Below are 22,492 nucleotides of genomic sequence, written 5' to 3'. Positions count from 1 at the left end.
GTAAGTGTCTTTTATATCACATTTATTTTACTGGTTGTTTGTTTGCTGTTTTCTTTGCTTGGCAATTGTGATGTGCTTGGGTCCCATTCAATTTTGAAGTTTCCAGGTGCAGCCGTAGATCCTGATATCTCTGCCCATGAGTATCACTTGCTCTTCTGGGTCAGAGGTGATGTTTGCCGAATAACTTCTCTTTTTTTCAGGCAACCTAAGCTGTGTGTTAGATGTCATTGTCACATGAATGGAAATAAAAGAAATTTGGTTCATTAGGCAGGTGGCACTGCCTTCATGATCCTATCCCAAGATATCTAACATGAAGTAAGGGAGGAGATCTGCTGTTTGTATACCATCTTTCTATGCAGTGTTCACTCTTTGCTATCCTACGTACTGCCCATGTGGTCCTGAAGAGAAAGAATGGTGCTCCCTTCTTTAATTTCTGAACCAAATTGAGTTTCGAATGATGACGGAGGTTTTGTAAGTGTATGTGTTCTTTCAGAAAGATGTAAACTTATTGCCAAAATATTGGAACATTTTGTGTATTTTGTTGATATATGTGGGATAAATATGGGATAAAGTATTTGAATGGGGACTATTCAAGAAAATACAGTTACTGTACTTAGATACATGCAGATGAGCCCACTTTTTTTCATCACCCATCACTCAGATTCTGTCTTAAAAGGAATTCCTAGTAAGTCCTAGATTGGGCCATATAGTGTGGCTAGCATTGTATATACCACAGGTGAGCATCTGAGACAGTCTTCTCCATATATTAGGTGTCAGATGAGACTAGGGAGTAGGGAACTTAAAAAGGTTGAGAAAATGACCCGTCACTCAGGCAGTGCCTTTGCAGGCAGCACATTCAAATACTTTATTGATGAAAATCTTGACAATGGAGTCTATTGTGGGCCTACTGTGTTTAACCCTTGAGTCTGAATTAAGCTCTGAAGGTAGTGTAAGTTTCCAGAGCACTTTCCAGAAAGGAATAATGGACCTCACATTTCTTTGTTTTTAAGCTTTCCTACCTTTCTATCTATCCTATACTTGTTTCTCTATGATTTTCTCCATATGGAACCATCCACACCTGACATACTCTAGCTCTCTGTATTGTTCAGAGAGACCAAAAAATCATGGCTTGGCCTTGTCCTCAACCTTCCACTCTTACTCCTTGTCCTTTTTTTTTTTTTTTCAATTTTAAATGTTTATTTTTGAAGAGAGAGAGGCAGAGAGAGAGAGAGGGAGACACAGAATCTGAAGCAGGCTTCAGGCTCTAGCTGTCAGCACGAGTCTGATGCAGGGCTTGGACTCACCAACTGTGAGATCACGACCTGAGCTGAGGTTGGATACTTAACTGACTGAGCCACCCAGGTGTCCCAACTCCTTGTCCCTTGTATTGGAGCATACCTGCTTGGTTTGGTGCTGCTCTCTCATGTTAGAGTGAGGATGCATGAGGCCTGGTTTCTTGTCTATAGAAGGATGGGCAGGGTGGAGCTCAGGAGAAAGGCCATGTGGGTGAGACACCTGGCATAAGCAGACAGGCCTTCTTCTCTTGATTGTAGGGGTAGCGTCCAGGGTAGCAAGGTGATTAATCAGAGAACTATCTTTTTAGGTTGTGGGCCTGGGCCCTTGATGACTGTTCTCCGGGGCTTCCCAAATTTAGGGTCATCCCAGAATCTGGAGGCCTGATGTTTTTGTACCCAGTAAGAGAAGATTGTGATTGTGAATATATGAGAGAGAGTGTTCTCATCCACCCCAGTCCCCTGTCTTGGCCTTCACTGTCCTGAAGGATTTTCTCCTCACATTCTGCTGGGAATGGGAATCACTAGCTTTGGGAGTTGCAATTCTCTGATGATCATGTGGCCCACAGGGAATAGCCATTGCTAGGTCTTAGGAGACATAGTATCATAGCTTATAAGAGCTTGTGTCTTCATCAGGAAAGTCAGGACAGTTCCTCTTGCTTGCCTCAGAGGAATATTAAAATTAAGTAAAATCATAGGTCGAATATGGTTTTTACCACACAAAAGGTCTCCTTATATATAAAGGTTTACAATAATTACATTTAAGATGTATGTAAATAGGAGATTACCGGTCAGTTATTCCTTTCATGGTTTTGGTGCTCACCAATTTAAATTAGATCTGTCTCTTTAAGAATAATGGTGTTTATTTCACTAGAGCCAACTGTCTAAGAAAGGATCAAATTTGGGTGAAATAGGGGTTGGGGAGTTCACCTTCATTTTCTGGTTCAGGAAGGACCATATCTGAAATATATCAAACTGACTTTTAAAAAAGCATTTCTGAAGTCCTCTGTAGAACATGATGTTGCCATCTTTCTTGACTACCCAGTCCTCCTGTTTCTTAGTTGTCATTATTGGAAAGTTATTCCTAATGTCTAAATTAAATCTCTGGTGTTATAGCCTGATCTTTTTTCCCTTGTCTTTTTTTGGTCCTTTTTTTTTTTTTTTTTTTTTTAAATCAAGCTAAGTATAGTCTTTAATCCCCATCACTGATTTCACCCGCCCCCCACCCTCCACCCCTCTGGTAACCATCAGTTTGTTCTCTATAGTTAAGAGTTTGATTCTTGGTTTGTCTTTTTCTTTCCTTTGCTTGTTTGTTTTGTTTCTTACATTCCACATAGGTGTGAAATCATATGGTATTTGTCTTTGACTGACTGACTTATTTCGCTTAACATCATACTCCCTAGCTCCATCCATGGTGTTTCAAATGGCAAGATTTCATTCTTTTTTATGGCTGAAAAACATTCCATTGTATATATATACCACTTCTTCTTTATTCTTCATCTGGCAGTGGACACTTGGACTGCTTCCATAGTTAGGCTATTGTAAATAATGTAATCCCTAATAAACATAGGGATGCATGTATCCCTTTGAATTACTATATTTGTATTTTTTAAGTAAATACCCAGTAGTGTAATTGCTAGATCATGTGGTACTTATATTTCTAACCTTTTGAGGAAACTCCATACTATTTTCCATAGTGGGTGTACTAATTTTCATTCCCATCAACAGTGCAAGAGGGTTCCCTTTTCTCTACATCCTTGCCAATGCCTGTTGTTTCTTGTGTTGTTGATTTTAGCCATTCTGACAGGTGTGAGGTGATATCTCATGCAGATTTTTTTGAAAACGTTTTAAATGTTTATTTTTTTGAGAGAGAGAGAGAGAGAGGAAGGAAGGGAGAGAGACAGACACAGACAGACATAGAGACAGAGAGGGAGACAGAGACATGGAGGGACACAGAGAGAGAGAGGGAGAAACAGAATCTGAAGCAGGCTTCAGGCTCTGAGCTGTCACTACAGAGCCTAAGTGGGGCTTGAACTTGTGAATTGGAGGTGAAGTCAGCTGCTTAACTGACAAAGCCACCCAGGTGCCCCCATTGTAGTTTTGATGGGCATTTCCCTGATGATGAGTGATGTTGAGCATCTTTTCCTGTGTCTGTTGGCCACCTGTATGCCTTTTTTCAAGAAATGCCTGTTCATGTCTTCTGCCCATTTTTAAATATGACTGTTTGTTTTTTTGGTATTGAGTTGTACAAGTTCTTTATATATTTTAGATACTAACCTTTTATTGGATATGTCATTTGCAAATATCTTCTCCCATTCCACAGGTTACCTTTTAGATTCATTGTTTCCTTCACTGTGGAAGCTTTTTATTTTGATGTATAGTCCCAGTATTTTTTTTTTTCCTCTTGCCTCAGGAGACATACTAGAAAAATAATTGCTATGCCCAATGTCAGAGAAGTTACTGCCTTTGTCTCTTCAAGGACTTTTATGGTTTCAAGTCTCACATTTAGGTCTTAAATGCATTTTGAGTTTATTTTTGTGTAGGGTGAAAGAAAATGGTCCAGTTTCATTCTTTTGTATGTAGCTGTCCAGTTTTCCCAATACCATTTGTTGAAGAGACTGTCTTTTTCTCATGTATATTCATTCCTCCTTTGTTGAAGATTAATTGCCCATATAATTGTTGGTTTATTCCTGGGGTTTCTATTCTCTGTTATTGATCTGTGCATCTATTTTTGTGTCAGTACCATGCTATTTTGATCACTATATCTTTGTTATATAACTTAGAAGTCTGGATTTATGATGCTTCCAGCTTTGCTTTTCTTTTTCAAAATTGCTTTGGCTGGTTGGAATCTTTTGTGGTTCCATAAAATTTAGGATTGTTTGTTTTAGTTCTGTGAAAAATGCTCTTGGCATTTTGATAGGCATTGCATTAAATGTGTATATTGCTATGAGTAGTAAAGACATTTTAATAACATTCATTCATCCAATCCATGAGCATGGAATGTCTTTCCATTTCTTTATGTCATTTTGAATTTCTTTCATCAGTGTTTTATAGTTTTCAGTGTATAGGTCTTTTACCTTTGATTAAATTTATTCCTAGATATTTTATTGTTTGGTGGCATTGTAAGTGGGATTTTCTTATTTCCCTTTCTGCTGCTTCATTATTAGTGTATAGAAATGCAACACATTTTTTTTTCTTAGAGTTCACTTTTAATTTTTTTTAAATTTACATTCAAGTAGTTAGCATATAGTGCAACAATGATTTCAGGAGTTGATTCCTTAATGCCCCTCCCCATGTAGCCCATCCCCTCCTCCCACAACCCCTCCAATAACCCTCTGTTTGTTCTCCATAAAGAGTCTCTTATGTTTTGTCCCCCTCTCTGTTTTTATATTATTTTTACTTCCCTTCTGTTCATCTGTTTTGTGTCTTAAGGTCCTCATATGAGTGAAGTCATATGATATTTGTCTTTCTCTGACTAATTTCACTTCGCATGATACCCTCTAGTTCCACCCACGTATTTGCAAATGGCAAGATTTCATTCTTTTTGATTGCTGAGTAATACCCCATTGTGTGTGTGTGTGTGTGTGTGTGTGTGTGTGTGTGTATACACACACACACCAATATATACCACATCTTCTTTATTCATTCATCAGTGTCATCGATGGACATTTGGGGTCTTTCCATACTTTGGCTATTGTTGATAAGTACTGCTATAGACATTGGGGTGCATGTGCCCCTTTGAAACAGCATACCTGTATCCCTTGGATAAATACCTAATAGTGCAATTGCTGGGTCATAGTGTGGTTCTATTTTTAATTTTTTGAGGAACCTCCACACTGTTTACCAGCATGGCTGTACCAGTTTGCATTCCAACCAGCAGTGCAAAAGAGATCTTCATACTCTGCATCCTCACCAATATATGTTGTTGCCTGAGTTGTTAATGTTAGCCATTCTGACAGGTGTGAGGTGGGATCTCATTGTGGTTTTGATTTATATTTCCCTAATGATGAGTGATGTTGAGCATTTTTTCATGTGTTGGTTGGCCATCTGGATGTCTTCTTTGGAGAAGTGTCTATTCATGTCTTTTTCCCATTTCTTCATTGGATTATTTGTTTTTTGGGTGTTGAGTTTGTAAGTTCTGTATAGATTTTGATACTGACCGTTTATCTGATATATCATTTGCAAATATCTTCTCCCATTCTGTCAGTTGCCTTTTAGTTTTGCTGATTGTTTCCTTTGCTGTGCAGAAGCTTTTTATTTTGATGAGATCCCAGTAGTTCATTTTTGCTTTTGTTTCCCTTACCTTTGAAGATGTGTTGAGTAAGAAGTTGCTGCAGCCAAGGCCAAAGAGATTTTTGCCTGCTTTCTCCTGTCNCTCTGCATCCTCACCAATATATGTTGTTGCCTGAGTTGTTAATGTTAGCCATTCTGACAGGTGTGAGGTGGGATCTCATTGTGGTTTTGATTTATATTTCCCTAATGATGAGTGATGTTGAGCATTTTTTCATGTGTTGGTTGGCCATCTGGATGTCTTCTTTGGAGAAGTGTCTATTCATGTCTTTTTCCCATTTCTTCATTGGATTATTTGTTTTTTGGGTGTTGAGTTTGTAAGTTCTGTATAGATTTTGATACTGACCGTTTATCTGATATATCATTTGCAAATATCTTCTCCCATTCTGTCAGTTGCCTTTTAGTTTTGCTGATTGTTTCCTTTGCTGTGCAGAAGCTTTTTATTTTGATGAGATCCCAGTAGTTCATTTTTGCTTTTGTTTCCCTTACCTTTGAAGATGTGTTGAGTAAGAAGTTGCTGCAGCCAAGGCCAAAGAGATTTTTGCCTGCTTTCTCCTGTCTTAGGATTTTGATGGCTTCCTGTCTTATGTTTAGGTCTTTCATCCATTTTGAGTTTATTTTTGTGTATGGTGTAAGAAAATGGTTGAGGTTCATTTTTCTGCATGTCGCTGTCCAGTTTTCCCAGCACCACTTGCCGAAAAGACTGTCTTTATTCCATTGGATATTCTTTCCTGCTTTGTCAAAGATGAATTGGCCATATGTTTGTGGCTCCATTTTCTGGGTTCTCTGATCTGTTCCAGTGATCTGAGTGCCAATGTCATGCTGGCTTGATGATTACAGCTTTGTAATACAGCTTGAAGTCTGGGATTTGATGCCTCCAGCTTTGGTTTTCTTTTTCAAGAAAAAAGACTGTTCAGAGTCTTTTCTGGTTCCATACAAATTTTAGGATTGTTTTTTCTAGTTCTGTGAAGAATGCTGGTGTTATTCTGATAGGTATTGAATTGAATATGTAGATTGCTCTGGGTAGTATTGACATTTTAACAATATTTGTTCTTCCTATCCAGGAGTATGGAATATTTTTCTGTTTTTTTGTGTCTTCTTCAATTTCTTTCATAAGCTTACTGTAGTTTTCAGTGTATAGATTTTTCACCTTTGGTTAGATTTATTCCTAGGTATTTTGTAGTTTTTGGTGCAGTTGTAAATGGGATCGATTTCTTGGTTTCTCTTTCTGTTCCTTCATTATTGGTGTATAGGAGTGCAACCAGTTCCTGTGCGTTGATTTTATATACTGCAACTTTGCTGAATTCATGGATCAATTCTAGCACTCTTTTGGTGGAATCTTTTGGGTTTTCCTTAGAGTATCATGTCATCTGTGAAGAGTGAAAGTTTGACCTCCTCCTGGCTGACTTGGATTTCTTTTTTTTCCTTTGTGTTGTCTGATTGCTGAGGCTAAGACTTCCCATACTATGACTTCCAATAGTATGTTGAATAACAGTGGTGAGAGTGGACATTCCTGTTTTGTTCCTGACCTTAGGGGGAAAGCTCTCAATTTTTCCCCATTGAGGATGATATTAGTGGTGGGTCTTTCATATGTGGCTTTTATGATCTTAAGATATGATCCTTCTATCCCTATTTTCTTGAGGGTTTTTATCAAGAAAGAATGCTGTATTTTGTCAAATGATCTCTCCGCATCTACTGAGAGAATCATGTGGTTCTTGTCCTTTCTTTTATTGATGTGATGAATCATATTGGTTGTTTTGTGGATATTGAACCAACCCTGCATTCCAGGTATAAATCCCACTTGGTTGTGGTGAGTAATTCTTTTAATGTATTGTTGGATCCAGTTGGCTAATATCTTGTTGAGGATTTTTGCATCCATGTTCGTCAGGGAAATTGGTCTATAGATCTCCTTTTAAGTGGAGTCTTTGTCTAGTTTTGGAATCAAGGTAATGCTGGCTTCATAGAAAGAGTTTGGAAGTTTTCCTTCCATTTCTATTTTTTGGAACAGCTTCAAGAGAATAGGTGTTAACTCTTTCTTAAATGTTTGGTAGAATTCCCCTGGAAAGCTATCTGGCCCTGGACTCTTGGTTTTTGGGCGATTTTTGATTACTAATTTGATTTCTTTACTGGTTATGGGCCTGTTCAAATTTTCTATTTCTTCCTGTTTTAGTTTTGCTAGTTGATATATTTCTAGGAATTTGTCCATTTCTTCCAGATTGCGCATATTGGCATATTATTGCTCATAATATTCACTTATTATTGTTTTTATTGCTGCTGTGTTGCTTGTTATTGTTCTTTCATTCTTGATTTTATTCATTTGGGTCCTTTCCCTTTTTGTTTTGATAAAATTGGCTAGGGGCTTATCAATTTTGTTAATTCTTTCAAAGAACCAGCTTCTGGTTTCATTGTTCTGTTCTACTGTTTTTTGGGTTCGATATTGTTGATTTTCTGCTCTAACCTTTATTATTTCCTGTCTTGGCCTGGTTTGGGGTTTTGGTTGCTATTCTTTTTCCAGCTCTTTAAGGTGTAAGGTTAGGTTCTGTATCTGAGATCTTTCTTCCTTCTTTAGTAAGGTCTTGATTGCTATATGCTTCCCTCTTATGACTGCCTTTGCTGTGTCCCAGAGGTTTTGGGCTGTGGTTTTATTATTTTCATTGGCTTCCATGTACTTTTTAATTTCTTCTTTAATTTCTTGGTTAGCCCATTCATTTTTTAGTAGGATGTTCTTTAGTCTCCAAGTATTTGTTATCTTTCCAAATTTTTTCTTGTGGTTGATGTCAAGTTTCATAGCATTGTGGTTTGATAATATACATGGTATGATCTGATCTTTTTGTACTTGTCAAGAGCTGATTTGTGTCCCAGTATTGATCTACTCTGGAGAACATTCCATGTGCACTGGAGAAGAATGTGTAAGAAATGAAACAGATTTCTGTACATTGATTTTATATCCTTTGACTTTACTGAACTTTCAATTCTACTAGTTTTTTTTGGTGGAGTCTTTAGGATTCTTTGTACATAGTATCATGGCATCTACAAATAATGATAATTTTACTTCTTCCATACCAATTTGGATGCCTTTTATTTCTTTGTGTTGTCTAATTGCTATGACTAGGACTTCTAATACTATGTTGAATATCAGTGGTAAGAGTGAATATTTTTATCTTGTTCTAGACCTTAAGGGAAAAGCTCTCAGTTTTATTACCATTGAGTTGATTTTCCACGCGGTTTTCATATAAGGCCTTTATTGTATCGAGGTATGTTCCCTCTATACCTGCTTTGCAGGTTTTTTTTTTTTTATCACGAATGGATGTTATCCTTTATCAGTTTTTTTTCTGCATCTATCCGAATGATCATATGATTTTATCCTTTGTTATTGATGTGATGTATCACCTTGGTGGTTTTGTGAACATTGAACCAACCTTGCATGTTAGGAATAAATCCCACTTGATCATGGTATGTGATTTAAAAAAAAAATATTTTTGGATTCAGTTTGCTACTATTTTGAGGATTTTTACATCCATGTTCATGAGAGCTATTTGCCTGTATTTTTCTTTGTGGTGTCTTTATCTGATTTTGGTATCATGGTGATAACAGATCTCTTGGAATGAATTTGCAAGTTTTCCTTAGTCCTCTATTTTTAAGAATAGTTAAAGAATAGGTGTTACATCTTCTTTAAATATTTGGTAGAGTTTAACCATGAAGCCATCGGTTCCTGGAATTTTGTTTTCTGGGAGTTTTATTGATTACTGATTCAGTTTCATTGCTGTTAATTTGTCTGGTCAAACTTTGTATTTCTTCCTGCTTTAGTGTTTCTAGGAATGTATCCGTTTCTTCTAAGTTGTCCAGTTTCTTGGTATATAGGTTTTCATAATATTCTCTAATAGAGTTTTTATTTCTTTGGTGTTAGCTGTTATTTCTCCTCTTTTGTTAGTGATTTTGTTTATTAGGGTCCTCTCTCTTTTTTTAGTGAGTCTGGCTTGAGGTTTATCCATTTTGTTGATCTTTTCCAAGAATCACCTCTTGAATTTCATTGATCTATTTTTTTTTTTAGTTTCTATTTCATTTATTTCTCCTCTGATCTTTATTATTTCTTTTCTTCTGCTGGTTTTAGGTTTTATTTGTTGTTCTTGTTCTAGCTCCTTTAGGTGTAGGGTTAAGTTGTTTATTTGAGACTTTTCTTGCTTCTTGAGGTAGACCTGTTAGTGTTGTAAACTTCCCTCTTTTGAACCACTTTTGCTACATCCGTAGGTTTTGGACTGTTGTGTTTTCATTTTTGTTGATTTCTATTTACTTTTGGATTTCTTCTTGATTTCTTAACTCATTCCTTATTTAGTAGCATATTGTTTAATGTCCATGTTTTTGTAGTCCTTCCAGATTTTTTTTTTGTGATTTATTTCTAGTTTAATAGCATTGTGGTCAGAAAGATGCATGGTATGACTTTGATCTTTTTGAATTTGTTGAAACGTGTTTTGTGGCCTAGTATGTGATGTGTTCTGAAGAATATTCTATATTCACTTGAAAAGAATGTATATCCTACTTTTTCAGAAGGAATATTCTGAATATGTTTATTAAATCTATATGGTCCAGTGTGTCACTGTTTTTTTTTGTTGATGTTCTATTTGGATGACCTATCCATCAATGAAAGTAGAGTGTTAAAGTCCCCTACTATTATTGTATTTCTATTGATTATTTACTTTGTTTGTTATTGTTTTATGTATTTGGGTGCTCTTTTGTGGGGTGCATAAATATTTACAATTGTATCTTCTTGTTGAATTGTCCCCTTTTTATTATATAGTGTCTTTGTCTCTTATTACAGTCTTTGTTTTAAAATGTACTTTTTACACTAGAAGTATTTCTATCCAGGCTTTCTTTTCACTTCCATTTGCATAATAAATGTTTCTCTATCCCCTTATTTTCATTTTATTTTTTATTTTTTTTTCATCTCCTTATTTTCAATCTGCAGGTATCTTTTGGTCTGAAATGAGTCTTGTAGGCAACATATAGATGGGTCTTGTCTTAAAGACCCTATGTCTTAAAGATTTTTTTTTTAACATTTATTTTTGAGAGCTAGAGCGTGAGCAGGGGAGGAGCAGAGAGGGAGACACAGAATCTGAAGCAGGCTCCAGGCTCTGAGCTGTCAACACAGAGCCCATTACAGGGCTTGAACTCCCGAACCATGAGATCATGAGCTGAAGTCAGCTGTTTAACTGACTGAGCCACCCAGGCGCCCTTGTCACCCTATGTCTTTTGATTGGAGCCTTTAGTTTATTTTCATTTAACATAATTATTGAAAAATATGTATGTGTGGCTGTTTTGTTACTTGTTTTGTGGTTGTTTCTATAGATTTACTCTGATCCTTCTCTTGCCTTCTTCATGGTTTGTTGGATTTCTTTAGTGATATACTTGGATTCCTTTCTCTTTATTGTTTGCATACCTATTGTTGGTTTTTGATTTGTGGTTACCAATAGGTTTATATATAACATCTTCTACATATAGCAATCTATATTAAGTTGATTGTTACTTAAGTTTGGAGCCTTTCTTTACCCTTCTCCACTGCCATGTCTTAGGTAGATGTCATGTTCTACATCCTTTTATTTTGTGAATCCCTTGATGTTAAAATTTACAGAAATACTTATTTCACTGCTTTTGCATTTTTTACTTTTCATACTCCCACTTAAGATATTTCTTTTCCACTCAAAGAGCCCCCTTTAATATTTCTCATAGGGCTGGTTTAGTGGTCATGAACTCCTTTAGTTTTTTTTTTTGTTTGAGAAACTCTTTGTCTCTACTTATATTCTGAATGATAACCTTGCTTGATAAAGTATTCTTGGCTGCACATTTTCCCCTTCCAGCACTTTGAATAGATCATGCCACTCCCTTCTGGCTTACGAGGTTTCTGCTGAAAACCCTGCTTATCGCCTTATGGGGTTTCCCTTGGATGTAACTGTCTTTTTTTTATCTTGCTGCTTAATTTTTTTTCTTTATAACTACCTTTTGTCATTTAATTGCTATTTGTCTTGGTGTGGAACTCTTTGGAGGAAATATTTTGGGGGAATCTCTGTGTTTCCTGGATCTGAATATCTGTTTCCTTCCCTAGATTAGGGAAGTTTTTACCTGTTAAAAATTTTTTTTCTACCCTTTTTCTCCCTTCTTCTGAGATCCCTCTAATCTGGATGTTATTATGCTTGATGGAGTCACTGCCTTCTCTAAAACTATTCTCAGTGTGCATAATTTTGTTCTTTTGTGCTCAGCTAAGTAACTTCCCATTGCTCTGTCTTCCAGGTCATTAATTTGTTCTTCTTCTTCATCTAGTGTATTATTTATTCTCTCAAGAGAATAAAGTATTTTCAATTTCATTTATTGTGTTCTTGATCTCTGACTTGTTCTTTTTTTTTTAACCTGTGTGTTAAGGGTCTCACTGATGTTTTGTACTCTTTTCTCAAGTCCATTAAGTATCGTCATGATCATTACTTTAAATTCCCTATCAGGCATATTACTTATATCCATTTGCCTTTAAGTCTCTTGCTGTGGTTTGGTCCTGTTCATTCATTTGAGACATATTTCTCTTTCCCTCTTTTTATCTAACTCTCTGTGTCTGTTTCTGTGTGTTGGGAGAGTCAGCTATTTCTCTTGCTTTTGAAGATAATAGCCTTATGAAGAAGAGGTCTTGTAGTACTCTACAGTGCAGTGTCCCCCATTCCCTAGGGTCTGGCATTTCAGGCGGTGTCCCTTTTGTGTGTTGCATATGCTCTGCTCTTGAGTCTTGGCCTCTTGTTATTTCAGTCCAGTTGTCTGCAGAAGTTCTCTTTGCCTACTGTGGGCAGTGTTTGGTCCCCAGCAGAGTAGTGGGGNGTGGGGGGGGGGGGGGGGGGGCGGTGTTTTAACATGTGTGGTGAAATGCTTGTGAAATGAGACCTGCCCTGTCAATGGAACTGAGGTCCCTCAGAATGCATAGGTTGGGAGATCTATTGTGTTGTTCTCGGGAAGGAGGCCTGGGGCTACAGGACTAATGGGAGTGTGACTGGGAAGAGTGGATCTGCTGAAGTGAGGTAGGTGGGGGGCTTGGTGCAAGCAAGTTATGTAATGAGAATTGGCCCATGCAGTTTCTACAGGTGGCCATTGTTTATGCTGGGGGATCCGGGAGGGAAATGGCACCTGCCAGCTCTTTTGTTTTTGGAGGGGTCTCCCCGTGATCTCTGTCTCTCCAGACCATGCTCTGAGATGAGCAAATCACTCTCTGTTTTCTGCCCTGGCATTTCTACACTGCTGGGTTCTGTGCTATATCTGCACAGGCTATTTGTTGTATTTCTTTAAGGAGTCGGCTTCCTAACACCCTTTGGGCTGTCCTAGACCTGAGTTGGTTGATTTTTTAAATTCTAGGTTTTACGTCCCGCTGGTTATAAGAACTCATGAAATTCAACCCCTTTTGCTTTCAAAAGCAAGTGTTATGGGGATTTGTCCTCCTTATTCTTGGGTTTGCTTGTATGAAAATATGTTTTTTGGCCTATGCACCACCAGCTCTCTCTCCATCTCGATAGCCATGGTCTGTTTCACTCTCAAACTGTGTCTTACCCTTCTTACCTGCTTTTATGTGGCCTCTTCTGTACCTTTAGTTGTAGATTGTTTTTCTGCCAGTCTTTGGATCATTTTCTGGGTAATTTATGCTAATGTGAGTGTTATCTAGCTGTAGGACAAGGTGAGCTTAGATTCTTCCTACTCTGCCATCTTCCCAGCTGACCAATCCTGGTCTTTTTCTTTTGGAAAAGAAATTAACATCTCCCATTGTTGGGGCATTGGACTTTAAAACTTCTATTAATTTTTTCTTCTAAATCTTTTCTTCTAACTCCGTAATTTTTTATTCCTTTCTCATGACTTTCTTTTCTTATCTGACATTCTTCCTGTGTTCCCTTACTCCCTCAGTTGAATGATGAGAATCTCCCCGTATCTGTTACAGTGAGGTCTAGGACTGTTCTTGAGACTACAGAGATTTCTTATGGGGATGAGGATGGAGGAAGAAGCCCTGGTTCTGTAGTTAACCATTAGTTGAGTGTGGTGGGGGGCCACCTCCTGCCCTTTAGAAAAGATGTTTATTGGAAATACAGGTTTCTGAAAGCTCAAGGCTCAGAGCCAGCTATAATCCTAGCCACTATACCCATATCTGGATAGATACCATTTCTACTGGGGATTATCAAATGAGGGCTACTTACCTAGTTCCAGATGCAGATCACCTGGGTTTCATGGAGCAGTTGCTCATCCCTGAGGTGGACACACAAAGGAATCATTTTCTTTTTTTCTTTTTTTTTTAATATTTTTTAAAAATTTTTTAATGTTTTATTTATTTCTAGGAGAGAGAGAGAGAGAGAGAGAGAGACAGCGTGAGCAGGGGAGGGTCAGATAGAGAGGGAGTCACAGACCGAAACAGGCTCCAGGCTCCAAGCTGGCAGTCAGCACAGAGCCCGACGCGGGGCTTGAACCCACGAACCGCGAGATCATGACCTAAGCGAAAGTCGGACGCTTAACCGACTAAGCCACCCAGGCGCCCCAAAGGAATCATTTTCTAATAAGGATCTAGAAATGTCTCCCTGAGGACCATGAGCTCTGCTCACATCCTTAGTTTGGAGTATAGCCAAAGAAGGAGAGGTTAGAACTTATGGGGAAACTAAAGAGAGACAGTTGCAGAATATGGCACCAGCCATCCTGGTCGCTTGCACTAGACATGTGGTCATTTGCAAAGCGTAGTGAATCATGGCCACCATGATTTTCTGTTTAACCAGTGCTGGGCATTAGGAGTTAGCCAAGTGTCTCAGTTCCAGGGCACTGCCAGTAGAGAGCAGGTCCTTTGTTTCTCACTTCTTGTCTCCTTTTTATGTATGGAAAATAAATACAATGAAACTTTCATTCTCCTCATCCTATTTTGAATCCCCACCCTCCCATCTTTTAGGAAGCAGAAAACTAACAGCAGCAGCAGTTAGGATCATAAATTGACATTTTTACTTTCTAGGTCATCAGGTGGGTATTCCCAGAGTCCTGCAGTGACCTCTTTGAAAATCATCCTTCCTTGGATAAAGGAGAGTATCCTTTAAGCCGAGGTAAGCTTGGCGCTTTTGACGTGTTGACCATTAGGGATCAGCAGCCAGGAAGTTTCCTCCGTATCTCATGATGGAATCTGCCTGGCCATATTTCCTTGTCATTCTGGAATGGAGGTCATTGACCAGGCTTGAGGAAAGATCAGAAGGGTTCTCTCTGGACTGGATATATTTAAAGATTTACAGGAAGTTTCAGACTATTATGAGTTCCATTTTGGGGAGGGTCTAGAAATAGTTTTAATTCTCAGAAAGACTCCTAGATTAGTCAGAATCTCCTTTTGATTTCCTTCTCCCTCTGATTCCTCCACCCATATTTGAAGCAATGGGACTTGTAAACCCCTGAAATAAATCTCATTTCATTCTGACATTGGAGGATATTTCACTGGGTTATTTATATCCTTGAAACTGAAAGTCTGATTCATGAATCATCAGTTTTGGCACCACATGGTACCCTCTTAGAAATATAGAATCTCAGGCCCATGTTGGACCTACTGAATAAGAATCTGCTTTTTAACAGCATATACAGGTGATTTGTATACGTGTAAAAGTTTGAAAGCCCTGATTTATAAATTTCTTCTTGAATAGGTAAAGGATGGAGCTCCAGATATGGCTTTTATGCTGTAATTCTAGGTTTCTGGGTATTTTGAATATTTTCCTGTAGCACTAGAATTTTCATCTGGGCGTAGAACTATAGTTTAGAACTATAACTTGACCATCCTGAATAAGCCATCTGTTCTGATGTCCCCACTATTTAATCCCTATGCCAGCCCTGGTAAGCCCATACAACAGAACTAGGAAGCTGCTCAGCTCTACGCTTGCTGTCCCTCCTCTACTGAAAAGAGTTATGTCTTACTGAGAATTGAGAGTATCCTCAGGTCCTCAGCAGTCATCCCATGAGAGAAAAGGATCCCTCTGTGCCTGTCTAGCTAATTGGGCTGGACAGAGGAGAGACAAGTAGTGTTCCTAGGAGTTCAAGGAAAGTCCTTGTTTTCTTGGCTGAAGAGGAAAAGAAAGGAGGATCTCGACTCCAGCTCTTACTCAGATGGAAGATGAGATTTTGGGTTGAACTTCCCCTTATTCCCTCCCACCACTCTTGGCTGATCCAAACCTTGAAAACTGCTTTTTTACCTCGAATCCGAGCATCTTCCTGAAGCTGAAAAATAATGAGAATTCAGAGAGAGTCAGAGACTTAGAGGCCATCTCCTCTGAAACTTTGGTGTACCAACTGTACGCTTGGACAAATTTAGGAATGTCTATGTGGGAAATATGGGTTTTTAGGGAGTGGAATTAAATTCTAAGTTTCCTGAAAGCAGAATTTTGTGTTGTTTTTGTATCCCTCACAACAAACCACTTATCATAATGCCCTGCATACAGCATATATTCAATAAATGTTTGTTGAATAACAAATAAATAAATAGGACAAGATGTAGCCTCTTTAGGAATAGGAGACACACAATTCATTACTCTTTAATTTTTTCTGGTCTTTCTGCTCTCCCTTTTCTAGGCCCTTTTTACCCTCCTCACTGCGTCTCCAGTGGTTCTCTGAGGAGAACTATTAAGTATCTATCAAGGGCCTTAAAAAAATCCTTCTTACCCATCCTAGAGTGAACAGCTGCAGAAACACTTTGGGACCCCTGAGCAAACAGGAGCCTGTTTGTAGATCATCTTTCTTTATAGCAATGCTTCAAACATGGGTCCTAACGTTTTCCTAATCAAAAAGAAAGTCCATTCTAACTCTACCTCTCTCTGTTATCTTTTGCTTGACATTCTTCTCTCAGTATTTAAGTATAAAATTTTTTCTTAATAAGTCTGTAAGTAGAGTATATGTTTGCCTGTATCAGCCTGTATCAGGGGGAATTTATGAAGGTAGGGCTTTGTCTGGTGGATCCCATGAAGTTCTGGAAGAGAGCTTCAGCATAGAGGACATCAGATGGGACTTTTAACTTCACATATAAGCCTTGTGAGGATGGAAATCAACACACACAAGTCCCACTTACAGATAGGCTTCCTCTTCTTACTAGCCTAAGTGTTACCTGGAGGAGACTTACGCCTAAGGGGACTAAAGTTCTGGGTAGGGTAGAGGCACCCTGACACTTAGGCAAAACTTGGGTGAAAAGATCAAGTTTCTTATCTCTACCTAGTGCCTTCTTTTACTTGCAGCTGGACGGAGGCAAAGACTGCTGTAATTTTCCCTAGAGTAAGTCCCAGACATAGCAGCAGGGTACAATGACATAGCTTCTTGGGACTACAGAAGGGGCTCAGTTCTACGGTGAAGGGTGGTTCAGATAGTGATTTAGAGAAGGTTTATTTTCAGTGCTTTCTCAATCAGTTTATACATGACTTCTTCCCAACTAGGCAGAGAGAGCTACTGTTTCTGAGACCACGGGTGGCTCAGATTATACTCAGATGCTAATTTTTTTTTAAAGATTTTAATTTTTTTTAAATGATTTATTTATTTCTAGGAGAGAGAGAGAGAGACAGCGTGAGCAGGGGAGGGTCAGAGAGAGAGGGAGTCACAGACTCTGAAACAGGCTCCAGGCTCTGAGCTGGCAGTCAGCACAGAGCCTGACGCGGGGCTTGAACCCACGAACTACGAGATCATGACCTAAGCGAAAGTCGGACACTTAACCGCTTAACCGACTAAGCCACCCAGGCACCCCCTTAGATGCTAATTTTCATGAAACTGTGTCTTTATTCAGAGGAACGAAAGAATCTGTCTAGAAGTTTCCCATTTGTTTTGTTTTTATAATATTAGTACTTGTTTTAAGTTATGTGTTTATCTATGTAAATAGTCTGCTGATAGGTAATTGTGTAGACAGCGTGTATTGTTGTTTGCTGTAACAGACAGAGAAAAAAAGGTGGGACAGCAGGCTTGGTAGGACCCAGATATATCAACACCTAGAGCAAGCTTGGGACAGTGCATGTTTGACTATATTTTAAAAATATTTGATCAGTATTTATATAGAAAAAGACCTAAATCAGCATGAAGGAAGAGCAGAGGAGGAGGAATGTTTCTGTTTAGCAGAGACATTTAGCTCTGACCTCTAATTTGCACTTTCCTACAGTTAATAGACATACTTGCCTATTAAAGAAATTTACCACAGCGCTTGTGGACTCCTCCTAACTCAGTCACTTATCAGTGTTTCATATAACTACACAGATATTCTCGCTGAGAGAAGTTATGGTAGATACATTTTTCTCTATTGTCATATTTCCACAAGGGGATTATTAGGCATCTTCTTCCCTTAGCTTCCTGAACTGACAAGTCAGTGCTGCTCTTTAAAAGGAGAAATCACTAGATAAAGGACTGATCAGAGTCAACATCATATTAGGGCATGGAAAAAATGGGAGCGAGGGAAAAATGATGTGGCCAGGGGGTTTAGAGAATTGAAATTTAATCTCACCTCCTTTTGTATATCCCTAAAAGCCATTAGCACCTGAAAGACACAAAAGTTATAAAAAAATTAATGTTATAGACTTTATTACAAAGGGATTTTATATATGGAATCTTCCGTCTATTCGGCTATAGGGTGTGAATGCCAAGAGACTATGGCTTCCTAGCGTTAGCAATGAATCCCATCAACTTCTACTCTACATATATTTCTTGGCCACCATTTCTCCATATGGTAAATGGGTGAAATGCCAGAAGTGATTTAAAGAGGGCTGAGTTGTGGGAAGAATGTAAATGAAACCTACCATTATATTTCATTTCTGCTTAATTGGTCCTTGTTCTGAAGCTAAGCATAGCCATTAAAGTCAACACATATTTGTATTGGAGGACAGCACCAAATATTGGTGAAGCTACAGAGCAGTCGGCACTCTCATACACTGTTGGAAGGAGTGTAGAGTTGTATATTCACTTTGGAAAAAGTTTTGGCAGTTCTTGTAAAACTGAATATGTACCTACCCTCACACCTAGCCATGGATGGACCTAATGACTGTTGGAAATCTGAGTTGCCTCATTTTGGGAAAAGGATGAAGACTTTGAGTTAGATAGTTATATCTTGTTTGGAGGAAATATAGAGTTGCTTTTGTTGAAATTCAGGAGTTTCAACGTGTGTGTGGGTGCATATGGAAGCTGCATAGTCAATGGGGTAGACTGTGCCAATTACCAGTTTACTACCTTTGTTCACTCTTTGTTGTATCATTTCCTTTTTTATGTCATAGGTTATGTATTGGTTCCCAACAGGATGGTTTTCTGATGCTTTCATAAGCAACTCAATCTCCTAATACAATAATTATAAGAACATTAGTTATTCTATCCATATTAATTAAGAAGACTACCTTCTTCTGTAAAACTTACAGGAAGAGTCATCGTAAATCACAGAGAATAAAACAGTTGATCACATTACTCATTTCATATAATATTGTTTAATGGGAGCTTGCAGGAGAGGCTATGGAGACTTCTATTCATTTTTAATAAAAAATTCAGTCATTAATTTAATAGTCTTTTCCTGCTTGGCTCTGTATGGGAAACATATAGGTTCAAAGTGATCAATTGTCCACTAATTCCCATCTCTGTCTAAGAGTTTAAATGTATATGCAACTAGAATGTCAAGATTGGGAAGCTGAAGTAGTTGATATTTTTGGGAAGTCCTCAGAAACTCCAGATAATGTCTGTGTTCTTGAATTCACAACAGCTTGCTCTGGCTGCCTTAGAATAGTTAGCTTCTGCACTGCTATGCCATTGAAATAAAGTGAAACCTGGCATTTTCATGTTTGATAATTGGCTACCTGTCATTATCGTATAGCTGGAAAACCAAGGACATTTTGTGAAAATGGAAAAGGCATCAGTTTTTATAGAATTAAAAGAAGCTACTTTCAAATTCATTAAATTCAACTCTATTGTAAAGCAGTTTCAGAAAGCAGGACTTAATAATGTAGATTCTGAGACTAACCACTTATCGCATTGCTTCAGTTAAAAGACTGAGGGCAACAAATTCACATTGGTGACCTAATGGGCCTATTTTTTATTTTCAACTCATAGTTGTCAAATTCCAAAGTATAGTCTTAATTGGATTAAACAATTTCATTATTACAGAACATTTGACTTAACAAAGGAAGACATTTTTTTGACTGGATCTCTTTAAATCAATTTAAATAATTTTCCTAACCGTTCTTTTCCTAACCACAATAATGGCAATTATTCTTCATATCCAAAGTACAGACTCCTATTCTTTTACTTCTCAACACTTTAGAAGTTGTCAACAAAAAGCAGGTCTGAGTCTCTCAAATCTAATAAATTAAAGAACAGGAAAGCTCCAGCATGGTTTTCTACTATTAGCCATTATTCTCATTTAAACAACTGTCAATAAATTTGGGAATGTGCAGGACAGTTTGAAGCATTAAAACATTTTTGTTAGCAACCTCTGATCCCACAGGATGAATCTGGTATTTGTGCTCCTCCAAAATCCTTATTAAAATACTCAAAAGAAATTCACAACAGATAGAAATTTATTAGTAATAAAGCAATTTCCTATTATAAATAATGCAAAGCAGAATGGTGTCCCAAATATTGAAATTATATCTGAATGACAATACAATTTTAATGTCTTTTTTTTTTTAACTTTAATGTCTTTTAATGTCTTACGATCAACCTGCCAGTCCATAGCCAGTGGGGAAAAAACAATCCTCCTCTGTGCTAATGACAAAATCGCAATCATGTTCCACACAAGACCTTTAGAAGCAATGGGATCACTTAGGATGTTACTCTCTGACACTCACTAGCAATTATAGGAAAACTAATAATTTTTAATGGACTTAATTTGGCATTCAAATGGATTAAACTAAATACTTCTACTCTTCAGGTTGATTCATTTATTTTTTGGGAGGTTTATTTTGAAGCTAACTCCTTCTGGAGGGGCCAAATCTTTCAGAAAAGTTTTTGTGATATAGGAATCAAGGGTCACAGTCAAGTAGTTGTCAGACAATTTGAGTAGGTCTAAAGATAAAATAACTTTCTTTAGGATCAGAAATGGAGTTAAGATCTTTAATTTTCATAACAAAATGGTAACTTTGCCTTCTCATCTAAGATTTAAAGTATATGGGTTTCTCAATACTCCCCTAAGTTTCTTGCTAGTGGATGAGATTTAAATTATTCATTTTGTAGTTATCAAAAGGCTGGGATTATCTAATGGACAAGTGGATACCCAGAAGGGTGCTGAAGTACACAAACATGAGGAGTCTCTGAGGATTTGGGACTGGATGAGTAATAGAACAAGATGGGAGAGAGCATGGGAATCCTTCACTATCAATCAGAGCAATTACTCAAGGGGAATGAAAGAAGTTTGCTCCTTTCTTAAGTCCTCTCTCCCTTCTCCTGCCTCTCAACATGCTGTCAAAGATGACCCCTTTGTACTTACTTGGTCCCAGAGGGCTTCAGTTATTGTTAGCTGTATTTCCTGTTGAAATAACAGACATATCTTGGGACTATTACCCTAACTCTCCCAGAATTGGATTATACACACTATTAAACTGATAGGACACAAGATATTTTTTTGGAATTGAGATGGACACTTGAAGTCACCCTATTTTTCAGACATTCCAAAGTCTCCTTTAGTCCTACTGAGTAATTTTCAGGCCATATCTCCTGTCATCTCTTGATCTATCTGGAGGGTGACAGGTATAAATAGTCTCATATTTTTACCCTTATGATATCCACATAGCCTTCCTGCCCCTGGAATTACCTAGCGTAGTAGTATCACTGAAGGTATTACCTAGTCTTGGTAGACAATGATCCACCAGCTGGTTAAGAACACCCTGAACTATAATGCCCAAGTCCTCCAAGATATGGTCCTTACTAGGCAGCATTCCGGTCTCCTAGCTATAGTCCCTTCTTCTCCATTTTCTCCAGGAATGGGAAACTCCAAAGGAACCAGTCTATTTGGAAGTCTTACCCACCTTTGGTTGCATGGTGTCATCAGTGGATTTTCTGGAAAGAAAGAATGATATAAATCTGATGAGGCACTGGGTAGGTGATTTCAGCAAGAGGTCAGAAAAGGAGATTCCAGTCCTCATAACGCCCCGGAAATATCAATTTTGACAACCATCATGGATGGGAATACTTCTGTGGGAAACCAGGAGTCTAGTAGAGAGATTCCAGTGCCTCACAGGAGCAAAATATCCATAAATAGATGCATTGAAGAGGGTAAGAAAAACAGTTTCACTTTACCTGTGTCACCTTTCCCCAAGGGCAGCATAGCTCAGTGCCAAAAGAAACCTTCTCAGCCTGTGATTTCTCACAAGGGGAAAAGTGAGAGTGAAATGAGCACCCTGATTCCTCAGCCTTGTGAGATATTGCCTAAGAGGCCAACTTCTGCTTCGCCTCACCGAGGTCACTGAGGTGACTGGCACAGCTAAATAAGTTTGGGTGGATCTGGGAACAGAGAAAAGGAGTGGGCACTCACAGAAGCCACCACCTGGATCTCAGAAACCAGCTGTAGATCCTACTAGTTGGTTTGTTGACTCTACCAAGAGGCCCACCCATGAACTCTACAGGACTCCTTATCTGCAGGTCCCCCATCCCTGAAACTGGCTGACAAATGCCCACAGCACTCAGCACACACCCCAAGATGGTGCATATAAGCCTCTGCAGATGGCACATGCAAGCATCTGCACAGTATGTAGATGGCAGCAGCTGGCACAGTTATGTAGGAATGAGGGAAGGCGTATAATATTGAATGTTCCAGGGTACCATCCTGGGGAAAATAAACAGGTGGCTCTCAGTACCCAGACTGGCTTTACGGGAAGAGAAGATACAAAATCCTAAACCTTCCCCAAGAGGGAAAAAGAAGATAAGGGTGAGTGTGTCCATAAAAAATGCAT

At 38.3% G+C, this 22,492-nt stretch overlaps 1 protein-coding gene and 1 long non-coding RNA gene across 4 annotated transcripts in view; one reads left to right on the top strand and one right to left on the bottom strand.

Moving 5' to 3' along the window:
• Positions 1–22,492, top strand: part of LOC144222709 (olfactory receptor 5BS1-like) — a 146,205-nt gene that overhangs the window by 2,172 nt on the left and 121,541 nt on the right.
• Positions 6–22,492, bottom strand: part of LOC144222711 (uncharacterized) — a 27,790-nt gene continuing 5,303 nt past the window's right edge. Inside the window, exons 3-8 of one of the 3 annotated variants that reach the window (XR_013332465.1) lie at positions 21,569–21,599; positions 18,073–18,105; positions 15,797–15,821; positions 13,790–13,838; positions 1,399–1,676; positions 6–210 (exon numbers count right to left, since the gene is read on the bottom strand). This is a non-coding gene — a long non-coding RNA (uncharacterized LOC144222711). Of the gene's footprint in view, positions 211–1,398; positions 1,677–13,789; positions 13,924–15,796; positions 15,822–18,072; positions 18,106–21,568; positions 21,600–22,492 lie in introns of all 3 variants that reach the window. The other 2 variants (XR_013332464.1, XR_013332463.1) reach the window with 2 other exon arrangements.

Source organism: Crocuta crocuta, unplaced genomic scaffold (genome assembly GCF_008692635.1).
Source record: "Crocuta crocuta isolate KB4526 unplaced genomic scaffold, BGI_CrCroc_1.0 scaffold30, whole genome shotgun sequence".
Taxonomy (NCBI): Eukaryota; Metazoa; Chordata; class Mammalia; order Carnivora; family Hyaenidae; genus Crocuta; species Crocuta crocuta.
This window is presented reverse-complemented; position numbering and strand designations above follow the sequence as displayed.